At 46.6% G+C, this 13115-nt stretch overlaps 1 protein-coding gene across 1 annotated transcript in view; it reads left to right on the forward strand.

Moving 5' to 3' along the window:
- Positions 1-13115, forward strand: part of EPB41L4B (erythrocyte membrane protein band 4.1 like 4B) — a 122208-nt gene that overhangs the window by 74204 nt on the left and 34889 nt on the right. The window lies entirely within an intron of this gene.

A 13115-nucleotide genomic window follows, 5' to 3' on the forward strand; every position in this document is an offset into this window, starting at 1 on the left:
GTCTAGTGTGAAATTGGTCTAGGCTTACAACTTAACAGATACACACCTGGACAACACCTGAACAGCCTGTTCAAGATTGCTACCGCACAGACATTAGAACATAAGAACATAAGAGAAGCCATGCTAGATCAGGCCAACGGCCCATCCAGTCCAATACTCTGTGTCACACAGTGGCAAATTTTTTTTGTGGCTAATAGCCACTGATGGACCTCTGCTCCATATTTTTATCTAAACCCCTCTTGAAGGTGGCTATGCTTGTGGCCGCCACCACCTCCTGTGGCAGTGAATTCCACATGTTAATCACCCTTTGGGTGAAGAAGTACTTCCTTTTATCCGTTTTAACCTGTCTGCTCAGCAATTTCATCGAATGCTCACGAGTTCTTGTATTGTGAGAAAGGGAGAAAAGTACTTCTTTCTCTACTTTCTCCATCCCATGCATTATCTTGTAAACCTCTACCATGTCATCCCGCAGTCGACGTTTCTCCAAGCTAAAGAGTCCCAAGCGTTTCAACCTTTCTTCATAGGGAAAGTGTTCCAGCCCTTTAATCATTCTAGTTGCCCTTTTCTGGACTTTCTCCAATGCTATAATATCCTTTTTAAGGTGCGGCGACCAGAACTGCACACAGTACTCCAAATGAGACCGCACCATCGATTTATACAGGGGCATTATGATACTGGCTGATTTGTTTTCAATTCCCTTCCTAATAATTCCCAGCATGGCGTTGGCCTTTTTTATTGCAAATGCACACTGTCTTGACATTTTCAGTGAGTTATCTACCACGACCCCAAGATCTCTCTCTTGATCAGTCTCTGCCAGTTCACACCCCATCAACTTGTATTTGTAGCTGGGATTCTTGGCCCCAATGTGCATTACTTTGCACTTGGCCACATTGAACCGCATCTGCCACGTTGACGCCCACTCACCCAGCCTCAACAGATCCCTTTGGAGTTCCTCACAATCCTCTCTGGTTCTCACCACCCTGACATTGTCTCCAGATTTTGTTGCAATAATTCAGAGCAAGAGGTATCAGTTATCAGAGTCTGTTAAATAAAATATTGGAAGAGTGCCAATCTTTTAACCATGTTTTAAGTTTTTAAAAAAAAACAAAAACATTTAACTGTGTTTGTGTCTTGATAAAGTTTATGTAACCACTACTGGCCTTACATTTTATGACACACATGGCCTGGCCCAACAAGGTCTCATTTACGACATATCCGTCTCTCATAACAAATGAGTTTGACATGCCTGATTTAAACCATGGGGAACATCTGAAACTAATAATACCCCTCCCCCCCCCCTAAGGCAGGATCTGTACAGCATATAAAATCCTGAGTTTTGAACCCATCCAGAGGAGAGCCCTGGGGGACCACAGGTATCAGGCAACCGCAGAAAAGCCTGCAGTAGCTAGCAAGCAACCCAAGAGGTATCTTTCTGGAACTGGATAAAACACTGCTTAGAAAGGTGACTAGAAGGAGAATTCTTTAATTTTCTCCGGTAATTAATTAAGGCAGGGTGGGCATGTCCATTACAATGGAAGGCAAGTCAGATGCAGCTTGCAGGTTATTTATACAGGTTTTCACAAATATTGAGTTTGAATTTTTTTTTGTATATGGTGTGTTGATATGTAATAATGAGTACACACACTCTCTCTCTCTCTCACACTCACACTCACACTCACATCCCAAAACGATAACGGGGTGGGGGAAATATCCGTGTCTTTGTTTCATTGTTTGCAAAAGGTTGACTCCCCAGAGGTCTGCTTATGTATACAGGCTGTAAAGCAGAAGGCAAGATTTTCCCCTCCCAATGAGCTGCATTTTGCTTAAAAGCTAAGAATGGAAGCGGGCCCTACGGTGTCAAAGTTAAGGCTCTTGCCATTTTGGAGTCCTTCCTTCTGCTCAGCCATTTCCAAGCCAATCTTTATGCTTGGCCAGTATTAAATAAATGGGCTGAGGCAAACTGGTTCCCGCAGCTCATGAAAAGCCCTTTGTTGAATAAGAACGTCCAGTGAGTGTGGCCCTGGGGGTGGATTTTACACAGCCAACTGTACGTGAAAAGCTTTAGACTCTCAGGCCCCCAGAGCTGTTCCAGGCCCTTTTCTGCTAACATCTTTTAAAGAAAGCGGCTTAATTCTTGTCTGTGCTTTTGATAATCTGTAAAAGGTTTGTGCAATGCTTCGAGAAGATAGATTTGTGTCCATCCCACCCCCCACCCCCCCAAAAAACCCATCGTGGAACTTTTTCAGCAAATCCTCCCCTTCAAGTAAGTATGGCACTTAGCTTGCTTTTTGGCAAATCGCTGTTTTTGGGTTTTGCGACAACACTAGAAGCCTGGGGAGTTCGGAGGCCTACAAATTAGCAGCAGTGATTTATTGCTGAAGTTGATCTTCCATGGCGTTCTGCAGGCCCTGGCCGGGCTAGCGACTGTATAACGATCAGTCTAAGGCAAGAAGCTGCCCACTTTGGAACAGTGACTGCGCTTGTCTTTCTCCGGGCTTCCCTGTGCCAGAGTTAACTCTCTGGAGGGAGAAGCCAAGGGAAAGGAATAAATGAGAGCTGTGCTGTTGCCAGTAGCCGGATCAGCTTGCCCTGGCACAACTTTTTGGGACTGTGCTTCTTCCAAATCCAGGGAATGGGTCCCAGGTGTCAGATATTGGTGTCAGAAATTCCTTCCATATTGGGAAGCATAGTGGGGATGCAACCAAGTAGGTACTAAAGTTGAGAAGAAGCCAGGTGGATTTTAGGGTTTTAGAGGTGGATAATCATGACCCTAGGTGACCCAGGCTCAGCAGCTAAGCAGGGTCAGCCTCTGGTTAGTACTTGGATAGTACTGCTCAGCTTTCCTGGCTCCAGCTGCCACTGATGATGCTTTGCTGGCTCAGCCATGGCAAAAAGAAAATGAAAAAAGCAGACTGCACCCCTGGAGAGCCTCTGGAAGTTGGTGGGCCCTGCCTGGAAGTGAGGGGGCAGTGCCCTCACAGGCCCCCCTGTGGCTACAGGCCTGATGGGAGTCCTCCAAGGAAGCCAGGGTTCGCTGTGCAAAGGCAGGCAATGGCAACCCATCTCCGAACCTTTTCCTTGAAAACCTTACATGGTTGCCACAAGTCAGCTGTGACTGGATGGCACTTTCCAAACTTAAGGATGACTTTTATTTTTGCTGTCAAGGTGACACTCCCAACAGCCTTGAGAACCCAAGAGAAAATCATAGGAGGACTTATACTTTGAACACCAATTTTGTCTCTGCTAACATCACATAACTTAGGAAGCGTTTAACATATACATGTGATGTAGGTTTCATTTGTTCTAAAGAACAGCTGTTGAATCTCGCCTCATAAGAAGGCAATGTTATATATAATGGAGACCTGCTTCTAGGGTTGCCAAGTCTAACTCAGATAACATCTGGGGACTTGGGGGTGGAGCCAGGAGACTTTCCTAAAATAAATAAATGAAAATACAGCAGTGCAGTTCCCCTGAATACAGTCTTCATTTCCTCATCCAAGCAGCTGCAAATCATCTCTCTCTCTCTCACACACACACACACACACACAACCCAAAAGGAAGCCTTTGCAAGCTTTCTCCTAGCGTTCTGAAGGGGAAAGTCACATGGGGTGCAGCTTCCCTCTGCTGGCCAGCTGACTGGGGGTGGACAGCAGCCTGGGAAAGCAGGAGAACCCCTGCTGGGACCTGGGGATTGGCAAGCCTACTTGCTTCAGTCCAAAGAGTTCGTGCCTGTGCCCACAGCATGATTATGGGCCAACCAGCAGAGAACCTGCAGTTGGCGGCAGCTAAGAGTTGTAGTGCTCACCCCATTGCGAAATCCCTCTTTGCCATGAAAAGTATGAACAAGAATCCGCTGCTGCTGTGAGTGAGCCTGAGACCCGGATGGTCCAGGCTAGCGTGAGCTTGTCAGGCCTTGGAAGCTAAGCAGGGCTGGCCCAGGTAAGTACTTGGATGAGAGACCCCCAAGGAAGTCCAGGGTGGCTACCCAGAGGCAGGCCCTGGCAGACTGTTTCTGTTCATCTCTTGTCTTGAAAACTCTGTGCATCAAGACCCACCAACTACAGCAAAAATGGGGAGGGACGGTGGCTCAGTGGTAGAGCATCCACTTGGGGAGCAGAAGGTCCCAGGTTCAATCCCCGGCATCTCCAAAAAAGGGTCCAGGGAAATAGGTGTGAAAAACCTCAGCTTGAGACCCTGGAGAGCCGCTGCCAGTCTGAGAAGACAATACTGACTTTGATGGACCCAGGGTCTGATTCAGTAGAAGGCAGCTTTATATGTTCTTAAGGGGAGGGATGGTGGCTCAGTGGTAGAGCATCTGCTTGGGAAGCAGAAGGTCCCAGGTTCAATCCCTGGCATCTCCAAAAAAGGGTCCAGGCAAATAGGTGTGGAAAACCTCAGCTTGAGACCCTGGAGAGCCGCTGCCAGTCTGAGAAGACAATACTGACGTCGATGGACCGAGGGTCTGATTCAGTAGAAGGCAGCTTCATATGTTCATATGGGCGGTGTAGTTGTAAGGGTTGTGAAGGCTTCCCCCAGTTAATGTAGAATTTTTGGCTGTGCTTAAAAAATGATTTTTTTTTAAAAAAAGGCAGTTTCTCCCACAGAAGATTTGCCCTCTTTAGAGCAACTGCCCCCTCCCCCCGCTTCAATTCGCAGCTGATTGAGGGTGACCCGTTCGCGAGGTTTTCGAGGGAAGAGACTCACAGGGGTGCCTTGCCACCTGCCTGCCGCTGCATACATGACCTGGGGTGCCCATTTGTTTCTTATTCAATTTATATCCCACCCTCCCCACAAACGGGCTCCCATCCAGGGCTTGACCCTGCTGAGATCTGTTGAAATCAGGGCCATCCAGGCCAAGGCAGAGAGGAACAGAGGTGGTTTGGCATCGCCTGCCTCTGCATAGCAACCCTGGAATTCCTTGGAGGTCTCCCATCCATGTACTGACCAGAGCTGACCCTGTTTAGCTTCCGAGATCTGATGAGATTGAGTAATGCAATTTTGGGCTGTATCAACAAAAGCGTCCGGATCACGTGAAGTGATGGTATCGCTTTACTCTGCTCTGCTAAGACCTCACCTGGAGTATTATGTTCAGTTTTGGGCACCACATTTTATGAAAGATTTAGACAAGCTGGAACGGGTCCAGAGGAGGGTGATAAAGATGGTGAGGGGTCTGGAGACCAAGTTCTATGAAGAAAAGTTGAAGGAGCTGGGCATGTTTAGCCTGGAGAGGAAGCAGCTGAGAAGTGATAGGATCCCCATCGTCAAGTACTTGAAAGGCTGTCATAGAGAGGATGTTGTGGAATTGTTTTCTGTGGCCCCAGAAGGTAGGACCAGAACCAATGGGTTGAAATTAAATCAAAAGAGTTTCTGGCTCAATATTAGGAAGAACTTCCTGACCGTTAGAGCGGTTCCTCAGTGGAACAGGCTTCTTCGGGAGGTGGTGGGCTCTCCTTCCTTGGAGGTTTTTCAAGAGAGGCTAGATGGCCATCTGACAGCAATGAAGATCCTGTGAATTTAGGAGGAGGTATTTGTGAGTTTCCTGCATTGTGCAGGGGGTTGGACTAGATCAGGGGTAGGAAACGTTGGCTCTCCAGATGTTTTTTTGCCTACAACTCCCATCAGCCCCAGCCAGCATGGCCAATGACTGGGGCTGATGGGAGTTGTAGGCAAAAAAATATCTGGAGAGCCAACATTCCCTACCCCTGAACTAGATGATCCTGGAGGTCCCTTCCTACTCTATGATTCTAAGTCTTTATAACATTCCCCCACACCAACATGTATTAACTGTATTGCACAGTGACTGTATTGATCCAGTATTTATGAATGTTGTTGCAATCGGATACAGGTATTTTACTTGCTTCCTCTGTAGGAGTCTTTTTATGGATTGGGCAGGATAATTTCAGGTTGCTCAGCCGGGGGAAACAGAAGTAGAGAGAAGTGTTTATTGATTAGAGGTGTGGGTGTTTGTACTGCCGGGGCTGAAGTGCCACTGCGAAAGAAGCAGATTCCTGGGCAGGTGATATTATTCCATTCAATCTTTGCCAAGGGTATTCATTGACAGGGCTAATGATTTTTCTGAACTATGAAAAACAGTTCCGTTTTGCTTATAATGAAAACCTTCAGATGTGTAGATTATAACCATGAATTGCAGCTCAAGTAAATGGAATAATATTAGGTAAGTTTGCATTTATGGAGAAAAATGTGGTAGGCTCTTCGCCCTGCCTTCCCTCCCTGCGAGGTGTTGCAACACCTGACAGAGGCAGGTTTAAGAAAGGGGGAGAGCAAAGGGTTAAAAAAATCCACCGATCCTTTGCTGGTCACAACAGAGATCTGTATGCCCCCCTCCGTTTCCCTAAGAATAAAGTTTGAGTAGCACTTTTAAGACCAACAAAGTTTCATTCTGGGCATAAACGTTTGTGTGCAGGCCCACTCCTTCAGATACCCCATTCCATGCCGCTTAATGTGGTGCCTTCCCTGATTTATTTATTTGGTTGATTTATATTCCGCCCTTTCCCATCCGGGCTCAAGTGATTCAAGGGAGTCGCCGCATTGGTCTGAAGTAGCCAGGGCCGGCCCTAGAGCGCATGGTGCCATAGGTAGACTCACCGCCTTGCGTCCCCTGCCACGGTGCTGCCGTGCAGCCCCCCCCTCCCCCGCATGGCTGACAAGACACGGGGAGGGAGCGGCTGGGTGGAGGAAGAGAAGAAGCAACAGCTGGGCAGGAGCTGAGGCGGGGTGGGCAGGCAGAGGAATAAGCGAAGCGGCACTAGGCAGGAGGTGAGGCGGGCAGGGGAAACAGAGAAGCAGCAGCTGGGCAGGAGGTGGGGTGGGGCGGGGTGGGCAGAGGAATAGGAGAAGTGGTGGGGCAGGAGGCGAGGCGGCTGGGGGAAGAGGAGAAGTGACTGCCGAGCAGGAGGCGGGGCAGGCTGGTGGAGGAAGAGAAGCGGCAGCCGGGCAGGACAGAGGCGGGGTGGGCGGGTGGAGGAAGGAGAGAAGCGATAGGCAGGAGGCGGGGCAGGCAGAGGAAGAGGCAAACTAGGGATTTGTCTATGGCATGGGGAGGGGGGAGGGCCGAATTTGGCGCACCCTCCCTGCCAGCGCCCTAGACAAATGCCTAATTTGCCTAGAGGGTGAACCGGCCCTGAAAGCAGCAGCACAAAGTTTGAGTGGGTCATTGAGTGGCACCTTGAAAACCAACAAAGTTTAATTCTGGGTAGAAGCTTTCGTGTGCAGGCACTTTGTTCTGTTGCTCAAGCTTTGTTCCGTTGCTCAACACAATGACCCACCTGAACCTTTCCTTTAAGGTTCGCTTGCTGTACTCTTGAGAGGCAATATGGCCTAGTGGTGAGAGCGTTGGACTAGGGTCTGTCAAACCCTGGTTGAAATCCCCACTTCTGTCATGGAAGATTGGTGGGTGGTCTTAGGTGAGTCCCACACTCTGTCTAACCTACCTCACAGGGCAAAGTGGAGAAAAAGGCAGATGTTGTTATATGCTGAGAAAAGTTGCTTGATGTGTTGTCCCCCCGCCCCCCCCCCCCCGTTAGGCAAGCTTCATTTGACCCGCCCCTGTCCCTCCCACCCCATTCACCATCCTCTATGGATGTAAACCCAGTGACTTTTTAAAAAAAGATCAGCTACCAGCGATGGAGAGGGAGGGGCTATTTAAACATCACTTGCTGTCTTCCTGCCTGAAAAGGCCACCTGTTTTTAATGGTAGAGAGCCACTTTGGTGTAGTGGTTAAGTGCGCGGACTCTTATCTGTAAGAACCAAGTCTGCTTCCCCACTCCTGCACTTGCAGCTGCTAGAATAGCCTTGGGTCAGTCATAGCTCTGGCAGAGGTTGTCCTTGAAAAGGCAACTTCTGTGAGAGCTCTTTCAGCCCTACTCAGCTCACAAGGTGTCTGTTGTGGGGAAAGGAGATAAAGGAGATGAAGAAGACTGTAAGCCGCTTTGAGTCTCTGATTCTGAGAGAGGGGCGGGGTATAAATCTGCAATTCTTCTTTTAAAAGCTACCTTGCCACCTTGCATGTGACATTTGTAAAATAAAATATATAGTGTTTCTGCCTCAAAGGAATGGAGTTTAGAAGCTCTGGCCGAATGACCAACAAGGTGATACAAGGAAGAACAAGACCTTTGCCCAAAATAAATAAATAAATATAATTGCAGGGGGCCAGTAACCTATACTGGAATAACATAGAGTATCATTGGCAAAATTGTGGCATTTCTTGAAGGGAGGTATATACTGTGCCCCTTTAAGTAAACCAAATAATAATCTCAAGGTGGATAACAATAAATGAAGCTTCTGAATAACCAGATTAATATGCACAATCCATGAAATATAATTAGAATAAACCCTAAGATATTTTAAATGACTAACAAATTCAATACAGTTGCTATAATTTTCCAGGTTTTTTTTTTTTTTTACGTTTTTATTCTTTGGGGGGGGAAATGGTATTTTAATTATTCAAAGTTGATTTTCAGAAGTTGATGGAACAATAGTTACAGAAATCCTTAATTGATTTTGAAGTGTTGTGGAGTTATGATTTAACATAGCAAGATCATCTGCATAAAAAGCATAGAACTAGAATGACCTTGAACAGAGGGATAATGACTGAAAAGCTCAGCCCTAGGGGTAAAATTATTGAAATATAAATTGAAAAGAAATAGGGCAAGAACACATCCCAGTCTAATGCCCTCACCAATTTTTGAAGGCTGCAACAAAGGAGAATTCCTTGAGGGGCCGATGTAGACAAGGTTGTCAGAGTAAGAATTTTTTTATTAGGATTAATAGCATACCAGGAGTAAAGTTGATCCCACATTAAATTATGTGGTTCAGAAGGGTTGCCAATCCCTAGCTGAGGTCAGGGGATCCCCCTGTTTAGAGGCCCTTCTCCCACTTTTGGGGCTCTGGGGGAGTTGTTTTTTGAGGTAGAGCCACCAAATTTTCAGCATAATGTCTGGAGCCTGTCCTCAAAGCACCGCCCCCCCCCCAGTTTCAAAAAGATTGGACTGGGGGTCCAATTCTATGAGCCTTAAAAGAAGGTGCCCCTATCATCCATTATTTCCAGATGGAAGGAAGGCATTTAAAAGGTGTGTGGTGTGATGGCCAGAATTCTCTTTGTAGTTCAATCGTGCTTGGCACAACCTTGCTTCTGGCTCCAGAGTCTCCTGGCTCCATCCCCAAAGGCCCCAGATATTTCTTGAGTTGGACCTGGCAACCCTATGGTACAGAATCAGAAGCCCGGTGAAGATCCATAAATGCAGTCTATAAGGTGTCATTTTTACATTTAATGAACTTTTGTGCAATAGAAGATAAAATCAATAATGTATACATGAATGTTTTCTTCTAAAACCACATTTTGCTGGGTTCAAGATGCCATGTTCGTCCATCCACTGGGATAGTCTTTTTGAAAAAAAAAAGGGCGTAGATTTTCCCAATTATAGATAGTAACCAATTGGATGATAATTTGCTGGATTTATTCTGATGCCTTTTTAAAAGATCGGTGAGATTACAGCTAGTTTCCAGCTACCAGGTATTGTTCTGGAGATAATTTTATAAAAGATGCTTACAAGTCTGGGTAGGAAACGTTGCCCCCCCCCCCCCCCGGGTGTTCTTTCAATAGTTCAGGAAAGATAAAATCAATTCCAGGAGCCTTTCCCAGTTTCTGATTAGCGCTTTCACTTTTCCCAGAGAAACATCAGACCAGCTTGGAAAGTGAGAGATATTCAGTTCTCATAGAACACTGGAACACTCTGGGGCAGTGATGCTGCATAGTCTTAGTACTTGAGGGTGACAGTTGGGAGGGCTTCTGGACTTCCGGCCCTGCTGGTGGACCTCCTGATGTCACCTGGGTTTTAGCCACTGTGCAACACAGAGTGTTGGACTGGATGGGCCGTCGGCTGGCCCTAGACTGTCTCTGGCACCCTAGGCAAGGCTACGTTGGGGGGGGGGGGGAGCTGCAGTGAAAACGTCACTGAGTCACATAGGGGCGCCCAGTTTGGTGCCCCCCAAAAGCTGGTGCCCTAGGCAGTAGCCTAGTTTGCCTAATGGCAGGGCCATTCCTGGGCCTGATCCAACATGGCTTCTCTTTGTTATGTTCTTAAGACTATTTGAGCATGCCTCAAATAGGGATCTATGATAGCGCTCCCAGTCGTTTAAGGAAATCAGGTTAGATTGTTTGCAGAGTGTCTGGATTTCAGTTCCTGACAGAATGCTGTTTTGTCTTCTTGCTAAGGCACTCAACCTAGGGTTGCCAAGTCCAATTCAAGAAATATCTGGGGACTTTGGGGGTGGATTCAGGAGACATTCGGGGTGGAGCCAAGATCAAGGCTGTGACAAGCATAATTGAACTCCAAAGGGAGTTCTGTCCATCACATTTAAAGGGACGGCACACCTTTTCAATTCCTTCCTTCCAGAGGAAATAATGAAGGATAGGGACACCTTCTTTTGGGGCTCAAAGGATTGGACCCCCTGGTCCAATCTTTTTGAAATTTGGGGGGTATTTTGGGGAGAGGCACTAGATGCTATACTGAAAATTTGGTGCTTCTACCCCCCAAAACAGCCCCCCCCCAGAGCCCCAGATACCTATGGATCAATTCTCCATGATTTTCTATGGGAACAAATCTCCATAGGGAATAACAGAGTTCCCAGCAGACATTCCCCTCCCCTCCCCCCGCTTTCTGACAACCCTGAAGCGGGGGGAGGGCCTCCAAACCGGGGGATCCCCTGTCCCCACCTGGGGATTGGCAACCCTAACTCAACCTGTTTCATTCAGTCTTAGCAAAGGCCTGGGTTTTTGGGTTTTATTTACCTCTCAATAAGTGTATATATTTATGCTTAATACGATAGCCTCAAATGAGCAGTATTTGACTTCCTCAAACTTGCGTGTGCCGTTTTTAACTTCTAGGTCCAACCATCTTTTTTTTTTTTTCTCAGCTCTGTGTGCTGCTGTTTTCTTTGTCAATATAGATTTGAATGACTACTGCTTCTTTGGATTTAATAAAGGAGTTAAAAATCTTCCTTTAATTTATTATCCCATTCCTTTCTAACGATAACTGTCTGCTTTGAAGCTTGAGGTGAAAGATTTGAATTGAGAAGGTAGTTCATTTAGGGTTGCCAAGTCCAATTCAAGAAATATCTGGGGACTTTGGAGGTGGAGCCAGGAGACTTTGAGGGTGGAGCCAGGGGCAAGGTTGCAATAACCATAATTGAACTCCAAAGGGACCTCACACCTTTTAAATGCCTTCCCTCCATTGGAAATAATGAAGGATAGGGGCGTCTTCTTTTGGGGCTCATAGATTTGGACCCGCTAGTCCAATCTTTTTTGAAACTTGGAGGGTGTTTTGAAGAGAGGCACTGGATGCTATGCTGAAAACTTGGTGCCTCTACCTCAAAGCACCGCCCCCCCCCCCAGATACCCATGGAGCAATTCTCCATTATACCCTATGGGAATTGGTCTCCATAGGGAATAATGGAGTGCCCAACATATATCCCCCCCCCCTTTCTGAAGACCCTGAAGCGGGGAGAGGGCCTCCAAACCAGCGGATCTCCTGCCCCAACTGGGGATTGAGAAACTGCCCCCAACTGGGGATTGCCGAAAAAAAGTTAAGCTATTGCTTTGTATGAATTGTTTAGGATTTAGTGAAGCTTGTTAAAGCCCCAGGGGAAAAAGGGCTACATGCGCTTCCCTGTTGCCTTATTGCGCTGTGCTGCTTATACGAAATAGTGGGGTGCCGCATTTCGTGTATACACCTTCCTGGCTGAAAGGACTACGGAATTGCACCGTGCCGCTTTGGCGAAATAACGCTGTGTCGCTTGTCGTCTATACCTTCCTGGCAGAAAGGATCGCCACAACCTTGGATTTTCACTTCACGGCTTCGCAAGGTTTTCCCCGGACTTCCACTATTAAGAAATGTACTGTGTATTGAATGAGAGGACTTTGTTTTTGGGGTACTTTGTAACTGTATTTATTATAAGAATTGTTGGTTATGCCGTAAGTTATTTATATGAAGTTTTCCATAATTGAGGTTGGTTTTGCGTGGATGCCTTCAGGCTTCTTTCCTGCCCAACTGGGGATCCGCAGACCTAAGTTCAATAGGCAGGTGATCACTAGCCATTACATTTCCAGCTGAGACCTTACATAGGATATGCATACAAATCCTCAAAATTAGAAAATAAAAAACAGTACTAGCATGCCTGTGTGAAAAGAGGTAAAATCTCCATCCCAGTAAAGGCATTTATCATTTTCTCTGCAAAGACCTAAAGTGGCAACCGGTTGGACTAATTAGGTTTGGGAGTAATTTGGAAAAACAAAGTCCAGAGACATCTATACTGTACAATGTAGACTTGTTCCAAAGATTAGCTTAGTATCATTGGCCCCTATCCTGGCATTGAAATCTCCCAACCAAGAGTAATATTGGGATAATGAGAGTAAAGCTCTGTTACGTGTTTCTCTAGTGTATTCCACTGAGAGTCCAACATTGACTTCATTATTTGAGGGAAAGGTTAGCATTTTTTAAGATAAAGGAGAAGGAAGAGAAATCTATGTTGGCCGCGACGGCTAGGTTTTGAGGAGTGAATGCAGTGGTGTGGATCCCACAGATCTGTTACACAAGCAGCTGTGCTTATTTCTGGTGCAAGCATCCCACCCCCCACCCCCAGCTGATGCTTTTCCCCTGGCAGAAGACCCCCCAACTGCTTGGGTTATGGGGAAATGATGCTGATAGCAGAGTAGATCCTTGGGATTCTATGCTCAGTAAGATTATATCATGCCCTCTGTTTCATTGTCTTGGATATTTTCCTTTTCTTGTTAGACTGGCTGGTGCGCTGTATCTCTTGAAGAATGAAATATAACCACAGAAGCCATTGACTCCTTCTGTTACTGTTTGAACTAACAGGTTCCAATGAAATCAAGATTACCGTGCTAGTGCAAACACTTACTGAGCAAACAGTCTTTTCCTGTGCAGAGAGAAAGGTCTTCTGTTCTGCTTGTTTCTTTTTAAATTAGAGCAGGGGTTCCCCAACTTTTTGGAGCCTGTGGGCGTCTTTTGAATTCTAGCACACGGCTGCAGGCACAATCACAAAATGGCAGCCAGAAGGGGCGGAGCCAATCACA

This window comes from Heteronotia binoei, chromosome 10 (genome assembly GCF_032191835.1).
Source record: "Heteronotia binoei isolate CCM8104 ecotype False Entrance Well chromosome 10, APGP_CSIRO_Hbin_v1, whole genome shotgun sequence".
Taxonomy (NCBI): Eukaryota; Metazoa; Chordata; class Lepidosauria; order Squamata; family Gekkonidae; genus Heteronotia; species Heteronotia binoei.